This window comes from Lygodium microphyllum, chromosome 3 (genome assembly GCF_053477565.2).
Source record: "Lygodium microphyllum isolate KBCC chromosome 3, Lygodium_microphyllum_v1.1.10, whole genome shotgun sequence".
NCBI lineage: Eukaryota > Viridiplantae > Streptophyta > Polypodiopsida > Schizaeales > Lygodiaceae > Lygodium > Lygodium microphyllum.
The window spans coordinates 191,993,828-192,002,217 of NC_141137.1; the positions used below are offsets into that span (position 1 = coordinate 191,993,828).

Consider the following 8,390-nt stretch of genomic DNA (forward strand, 5'->3'; position numbering starts at 1 on the left):
TCTTCAGAGGGCTAATTCTTTCCTTCATATGCTTGGAGATCCATCTGATAGCTTCTCACCATCTTCTCATCCTCATTCTCCATCTTGTGATGATGCACCTAATGATGATGGTGTTTCAAATATTGTTGATGTCACTAGCCATCCACTTTGGGTTAGGAAAACACTGGAAGATTCAGGGGTTGATGTTTCTACACTTGAGTTGTAGCCTTTTGGTTGTCCTCATCCCTCTTAGCAAATCAAAGACAAAGCTTCAATGGTTGAGTTGTTACACTCTAATTATTCTCTCACGCTTTGTGTTTTGCTAGCACAAGAACCTTCTTATGTTGGTGAAGCTCTCCAATAGAATGTTTGGTGGAAGACCATGGAGGCGAAACTTGCCTCTATTGAAAAGAATGGGACTTGGGAGCTTGTTCCTCGTCCTCCATTTTGTAAGGCGAATGGTGTCAAATGGTTCTATAAGACCAAGTATCTCAACGATGGATCATTTGATAAGAACAAGGCTTGCCTTGTTGTTAAGGGTTATGCTCTGTGTCACAGGATTGATTTTGATGATACCTTTGCTCCTATGACTGCACGTAGAGAACCCTCACTATTTTGTTGCATTACAAATACCTATTTCGCTCATAGGGACTCTCTTCTTTAACAATCTTATTGAATTTATCACTTTGTTTGATTTTCATTTTGATATTAGCCTTTCTTTGCATGTGAAAATCTAAAAAATGGTTTTGTCAGGCACCCTGGTCCACTGGCGTTGTGTCCAACAAACGCCGAATTAGTGGCCAGGAGTACCATGGGCAATGGGCTCAAAAATTTTGGCAGGCACCCTCACCCTTTAAACCCTCCCATGTGAATGTGAAGCCTAAGTGTAGAGTGAAGCATGTAAATTGGTGTCTCTCAGGTTTGTATTTTGTTGCCCAATTTTTGTGTGCTGTGTCGCCTAAAGGCCCCCCTTGCATCATCATTGAAAAAGTTTCTGAAACTAAGGTAGTTTATGTGATTGGCACTACCCTACATGTTCATGTGTTGCAGCTCTGTAAGAAGGATGAGGTGAATCTCATCTCATTGGCAATGCATTTATGCTTAGTTGATGAGGTGAGGATTCATTATCTTCACATAAATCACTTTTTCACTACTAGAAGGGAGCATGTGCCCATTGCCCCAGCCTACTAGAGGACAATGAAGTTTGTGTTACCTTACATCAATAGGGGTCCTTCGGTTGAGGGCGAGGGGAAGAGAGAGAGGGCTGTAAAGATCATCTTTGATGACCTCTTGCGGCCTATAGTAGAGGCCTAGAAAGTTGGTACACCATCTGGGATATTCCAAAATACAAAATCAACATCATCTCTACCTACACCAACCTCTTTGAATTGCATTTGGGACTGAATCTTCTTGTCAGAGGCTACTCCTCCAAGTCAAAGGTTGAGGTGGACGTTGTGCATGATACTCTACATGACTCCAACAAAGAAGACGAGATCATGATGGTGTTTGGCTACCCGTACTTTCCTGTTGTGGATTCCTAAATCATCTTTGTAGTTGATTAATGCTTTTCTGTTATGAATAATCAAGGTCTCCCAAAAGGCCCCGTTTTCAATACTTTTCATTTAACTTAGCAGGTCAATATTTGTGTGATCATTAGTAGAAAGATTCATTTTATGTAGCACATTGTTTTCTTGTTTGGTCTAGCAGCCTTAAGAGAAGTACTAGATGTGCCCCACTTGGTGATTTTACCTTTCATGATGTATGAGAATTCATTTGATGTTTATGTGTACATTTTATTATGAGTGCTAGGGATGTTTAAGGACCATTCAACCCTTTTGCACATCAAACAATCCACATCTTCGTTGGCATAAAGCTCCATTTCCAAGCTATGCTAAGAAAGCTTTTTGGAGAGTCGAGGCTAGTGGCCATCAATGTCTCTATAGTGCCATTCATATTGCTGATAGTTTATTATCAGCATTCCTTAGACGTGTTTGTATTTGTGCTAATCTAAGGGAACGTGGGAGAAGGAAGGCTTTAGCATTTAACCATGAAGGCTTTTTTGAGCTTCTATGGGAGGAAGTGTGAAAATGCAAGCTATTTTTTTGGATGACCTAGAGATGGCCTTCCTTGCCTTTGGACGGGACAAAAATGATGTTAAGCTCACAGCTTTTCCTTTAGTGCTGAGAGACACAGCCAAGATATGGTTTCAAGGTCTATCTGGGGATAAAAAGAGAAATTGGGATATGCTAAAAGAAACTTTCTATCAAAATATGTCACTAACAATAGTCCTAAGAAGCTTTGGCAAAAGCTAACTTACTTGTAGTAGAGCACTATAGGATCTTATTCATTATACAAAGCCCATTTCTTAAAGCTCTGGGAAGAGTGGGAAGCAAGTTTGCAAGAGGGAGAGAGAGCGCCTAACTTCCTTCAAAAGGAAAGATTTTTGGTAGGATTATCCCCTGTTTTGCAGGAAAAGGTAAGAGGAAAATTCCCCAAGAATTTCAATGAGGCTAAACAATGGGCCAAAGTGATGGATCGTAAGCTGCAATTCCATGCTAATTTGGTGAGAAGGGAGCACCAGCCTCTCACTGATGAACAACCACCACAACCACCACTAGTGATTCCCAACATCTGTGAAGATCCACACCTAGAGTTACTCCAAAAGGTGACCACCCAACTGGATAACCTTTTTATCAATCTTGTGCAAGGTCCAAGGACGGAACCCCCACCCCAAAATGAAGAGAGAGCATAAGAGGTACAGCCTCAGCAAAGACCACCAGCACGAAGGCAAGAGCACACCTATTGGAACTGGGGGGAGCAAGGTCATGGTATGTAATTTTGCCCCCACCCAAGGAGATATTTTTGGAATGGACAAGGAAGGAGAGCCAAAAGACAAGTGACTCCACCAAGAGATAGACCCCAAGCACCTGTTTAATCACAACCACCACCGGTCATCCAGCCACAAATCTTCAGGCATCCACCACAAGCAGCAACTGCAATCCCACCATTACCCAAAGAAACTAGTGAAAGAGCACTCAATGTAATCAACCTTGAGAAAAAAGGAGAGGAGAAAGGAAAAGAACCAGAGGTAATGCCGATTAAGAAGGCATGGGTGAGCGAAAAAGTAACCACACCCCCCGGCAAGTATGGAAACAGAAGAGGAGGGTACGTCCAAAGGAAAGAAAAGGAAAAAGAGAGGGAGCACATGAAGGAAAATCACCATTAAGGATTTCCCTCGTGGGTCAAAAAAAGAACCCTATGACCTGGTCAAAAATGTCAGCAGCCAAGGACCTAAGCTTACATGGCCTCAGCTTCTTCAACTATCCCCAAAAATGCGGCGACAGTGATCTAAAATGGTGAGCACACGCACATCAAAGGTGATGGGAGCCGTAGAAGCTAGAAGAGATGAAGACATCCCGCCTATTTTAGAAGCCTACATTAAGGGCCTAATAATTAGGAAGGTATATGTGGATGGGGGAGAACACGTTTGCATAATGAGTAAGAAAATGATGCACAATTTGGGCTTATAAGTACAAGGGAAGTCTGAGTTTAAGGCTAAGATGGCAAATTATGTGTCACTAAAATGTGTAGGGGTTTGTAAGGGAGTGAAGATCGCTATTTGTGGGATTAAAGTTACAATAGACATGTATGTGATGCCGGCACATGGGGAGGGCTACCCTATCATCTTAGGTAGACCATGGTGAATTGCAATGAATGCTAGACAAGATTGGGAGAAAGGGACCCTAGTTCTTAAGCCACCAAGATAGAAGCTAGGAGAAGTAATTGTGTACAACATGAAGAATGGGAAGCAGGAGTGTTTGGAAGTGAAGACCTCAGAGGAAAGTGACTCAAGCACAGGGAGTTCTTCATCTAGGAGTGAGGACACCAATTAGAGCAGTAGCACGTGCGATAGTCTACTTGAGGTGTGTGGGGTTACTTTAAAAGAGCTCGATGAGAATGGTGGTGAGAGCTCAAAGAGGGAGCTAAGGGACAAGGATCTAGAGAAGATGATAGCAAAGGATCTTTTAGCCGAAGAGAGGGAGGAATTCAAAGTAATGCTAGGGAAACATCCCTCCCTTCTCATCTCTGATTACTGTGAAATTTAAGGAGTTATGGTGGTAGATCATCAAATCAACCTGAAACCCAATCAGAAATCGGTGGCTCAAAAGCTACGACGTCTTGGAAGAATTCAACAAGAAGCTTTGCTGGCCGAAGTGAAGAAGTTGACTCAAGCCAGCTTCATCTATCCAGTGGAGGATTCATAATGGGTGTACCCAATGGTAGTAACCCCAAAGAAGAATGGAAAGTGGCGGATCTACGTTGATTACAAACCTTTGAATGCAGCAACCAAGAGGGATCATTTTCCTCTTCCCTTCCAAGATGAAATTTTGAATGAAGTGGCCGGTCATGAAAGGTATATAGTGTGTGACGGCTATTTGGGCTATTTTCAAATTGGCATTGCTAATGAAGATCAAAAGAAGACAACCTTTATTACACCATGGGGGTGTTTTTCCTACAGGGTGATGCCATTTAGTCTCATAAACACTCCATCGACATTCCAAAGATTCATAAATTACGTATTTCAACCCTAATTTGGAAAATCTATCAGAGTGTATATTGACGACTTCTGCATCTACAGCTCACGTGCCTTGGACTTAGTAAGGGTAGATGAAGGCTTGAGTAGACTTGCACAAATGGGTGGGCAGTTGAATAAGGCAAAGTGCCATCTCAGGGAAACACAGGTCACTCTATTAGGACATGTGGAGTCTGGAGTTGGTATACGGGTTGACCCTTCTAAGGTGAGTGCAGTTTTGGCTCTCTCTTCACCAACCACAGTTAGGGAGCTCACTTCATTCGTTCAAAAGGTAAGGTACTTTGGAAGATTCATTCACTAGCTCTCTTAGTTAGCACTTCCCCTACAGTGCCTTACCAATGCATCTACCCTAGTTTGGAGTGATGAAAGTGAGGAGTCTTTTCAAGAGGTTAAGAGGGTTCTGAGCTCCCTCCCTACTCTTCTTCCACCTCTATGGGACCAGCCGTTCTTCCACATCTATGGTACATTGGAAGATTCATTTTCCAGCTCTCTCAGTTAGCACTTCCCCTACAGTGCCTTACCAATGCATCTACCCTAGTTTGGAGTGATGAAAGTGAGGAGTCTTTTCAAGAGGTTAAGAGGGTTCTGAGTTCCCTCCCTACTCTTCCTCCACCACTATGGGACCAGCTGTTCTTTGTGAATTTGAGTGTGGGGTTTGACTCTATAGGGGCTATTCTGTTACAAAAGGATCCAAAGACTCTTCTAATGAGGCCAATATACTCTGCTAGTCGAGTAATGAAGCTGACAAAGAAGGCTTACTCCACTGTGGAGAAGATGGTTCTAGCACTTATGTTTTCTACTCAAAGGTTTAAAGCCTATCTTTTGCGTTGACATTTTGTGATCATCACCATCAAGGACACCTTTCCACATGTTTTGCAACACATGGATGTTTTTGCTCGGATCTCTAAGTGGATTGTGCAGCTACAGGAGTTTGACTACATGGTGATGGTGGAAGAGTCTACACGAGTAGCTTTAGCTAGCATTTTGACCCACCAATTTAAAGAGAAGAAAGAAAAGAAGGAACTACGGAATTCACCACCCCCAGCGCCCCAACCAATCAAGGAAATAGAGCAAGCATTTGCCCTCTACTTTGATGGTGCCTACAAAAGAAAGGAAGGAAAAGTAGCAGCAGGGATTGTGTTGTTTGATTCCTTGAAGGAGAAGGTGATGGAGAAAGGTATGGTTTTGCTCAATGTTTCCTTCAATAATGAAGCTCAATATGCTGCTCTGATTGCCGAGTTGGAATGGTGTGTTTCTAATAAGGTAGAGCAACTTAATGTCTATGGCAATTCAATGCTAATTGTGAAGCAAGCTCAAGGAATTTGGTCTTGTAAAAGTGACAAGCTTGCCACTAAGCTTTGAGAGGTAAAAGGCTTGCTGAGGAAGATTAAGCATTGCCAAGTTCACTATGTGGGGAGGGCTAAAACTCAAGAGGCAGATACACTAGCCAATGAATGCCTTAAGGAGGTTATAGTGGGAGCCCTCAAGCTCCACGAGCTAAAGCTACAAGGGAAGGAGTCCCTCCATGATGTGTTATGCTTCCTAGAGACAGGTGAATCACCGTCACATTCCACAAAGGGAGAAAGAAGATGGCTTGCAAGAAAGGTAGTAAGATACCAACTCATCAACAAAGATCTCTTCTGTAAAGGAAAGGACCAGGTGCTTTGGAAGTTCCCTTCCAAGGACGACATTCATTGCATTCTTTATTCATGTCACAATGATTTTTGTGGTGGGCACTTTGTCAATGAGCTTACTTGAAGGAAGATATTGCAAGCAGGGTTTGTGTGGCGATCTTTGCAAAGAGATGTGCATTTTTGGTGCAAAACATGTGATGCTTGTTAGTGCACAGGGCCTAGACAACTTACGTATGGACCTCAACAACCTATCACTTCTTTTGGGCCATTCAAGAAATGGGGCATTGATTCCATTGGGCCTTTGCCAAGAACCGCTTCCGGCAAGGAGTACATCATAAAGGGCGTCAACTACATGACAAGATGGGCAGAAGTTGCACCAACAAGTAGAATCACCACTAAGGCTATGGCTAAGTTTGTGCTTAATAACATTTGTTGTAGGTTTGGCACACCTCTTAAAATCATTTCTGATAGAGGGCCTGGGTTTCGAGGGGATTTGGTGAAGGAATTGATGCTAAAACTAGGCGTCAAGCACAGATACTCTACACCATATTATCCACAATGAAATGGTTTGGTAGAGAAGGTGAATGAGATGATTTGCAAGATCATTTTTAAGCACGTTGGGGATAAAACAAAAGTTTGGGATAAGCACCTCAATGTAGCACTTTGGGCATATCACACATCTTCCAGAGCATCTTTAGGCTTCACGCCATTTCACCTAGTGTATGGCCAAGAAGCATTATTGCCTATAGAGGTAGAGTTGTTTAGCTTGCGGGTTTCACGGCAACTTGAAAAGGATGGAAAAGAGATGCTGAAATAGCGCATCCTAGATTTGGAAAGATTAGCTCTCAATAGAGAAGATGCAATGGGATACTATGCTACACAAGTTGAGGAAAGAAAGAAAAAGTTCAATGCCAATCTATCCCCAAAAAACATCATGGAGGGATCACTAGTTCTACGCTACAACAATTTATTTGACTACAACAAGAGTGATAAGTTTGTACCGCAATGGGAATGACCATTCAAAGTTCTGGAGAAGTTTGACAATGTGAGCTACCAACTCATGGATGTTTTTGGAGCCTTGCAAAAAACAAGGGTAAATGGCTGGTGACTCAAGCCATATTTCTCATGGGTTCTTGAAGAACAGGTTGATTCGGCATAGGTAAGCCTCGACACCAACAAGCTTGTGGGATTAAGTGCCCAAGATGCATCTCTTGCATAGCATGTTTCTTGCATCTCAAGCATGAATATAGGGCCAATTACACAGCCATGCATAGACACTTTTCTTGGTGACCCAAGCACAACTATGGACCATCTTTCCATTGGTGGAGAGGGTGAGTACACAAGCAGGTTGCGAGGAAGTGACAACATCAAAGAAGAATAGGGAGCAGGAGGCATGAATACCTCTAGTGTCCAGGGGGAGGGCTAATGATGCAGGGAAAATGCAGCCCAAGAAAGTTCATTTTCATGTATATAATTTTAAGTTTATTTACTTTTCTAATAAGCATGGGAACTAGGGCTCGAGAAGAAGTTAATGCTATTTTTTGGAAACACAAGGCTTGGTTGGAAAGGGCATCTAGAAAAAGGGCTGGTTGAAGTGACTCTTCTCCTATGAAAAACTAGGAATGTGGGTGAGAAGGAGCTCTATGACAGCTATGACAAGTGTAAGAGGGTGGAAGCTTTTTGGAAGGCTAAGTCCAACTGTGGGTTAAAGACTCTTACAAGGTTTATGACAAAAGCTTACAGCATGGAAGAAAATGATCAAATGCTATTGGTCAAGTCCAACAAGGCTCTCCCACCTCCACAACCCAAGGAATGCGCATTTCTCTTCTCTCTCCTCCTTTTTGGCTTCCCCCACCTCACTCCTCATTGAATGCACTTACAAGCTCAGCTTTTTGGGGTCCCAAGATCATGAGAGTCCAATTTTATTTTAGCATAAGCTAAGCCATCCACATATTTGATTTTTCTAAAGTCTAGGTCTCTCTCCTTCCACAAAAATCAAATCTTACTTGCACGGTTCACTCCTCCTTCTTCTCCAACTCTCTCTCATTTCTCATTTACACAGAAAAGGCTATGGCTTCCTTGTATTTTATCTATCACTTGTAAGTACCTTACTCTATATGCTATGCTAAGTAAATAAATCAAAGTGAAGCTCTTTCTTCATTGGACCACCCTCTTAGACCAAT

General features: G+C 42.5%; 1 pseudogene; it reads left to right on the forward strand.

Moving 5' to 3' along the window:
- Nucleotides 1-2,026: 2,026 nt before the first annotated feature.
- On the forward strand, nucleotides 2,027-3,509 carry LOC148039377 (uncharacterized; annotated as a pseudogene).
- Nucleotides 3,510-8,390: the final 4,881 nt, after the last annotated feature.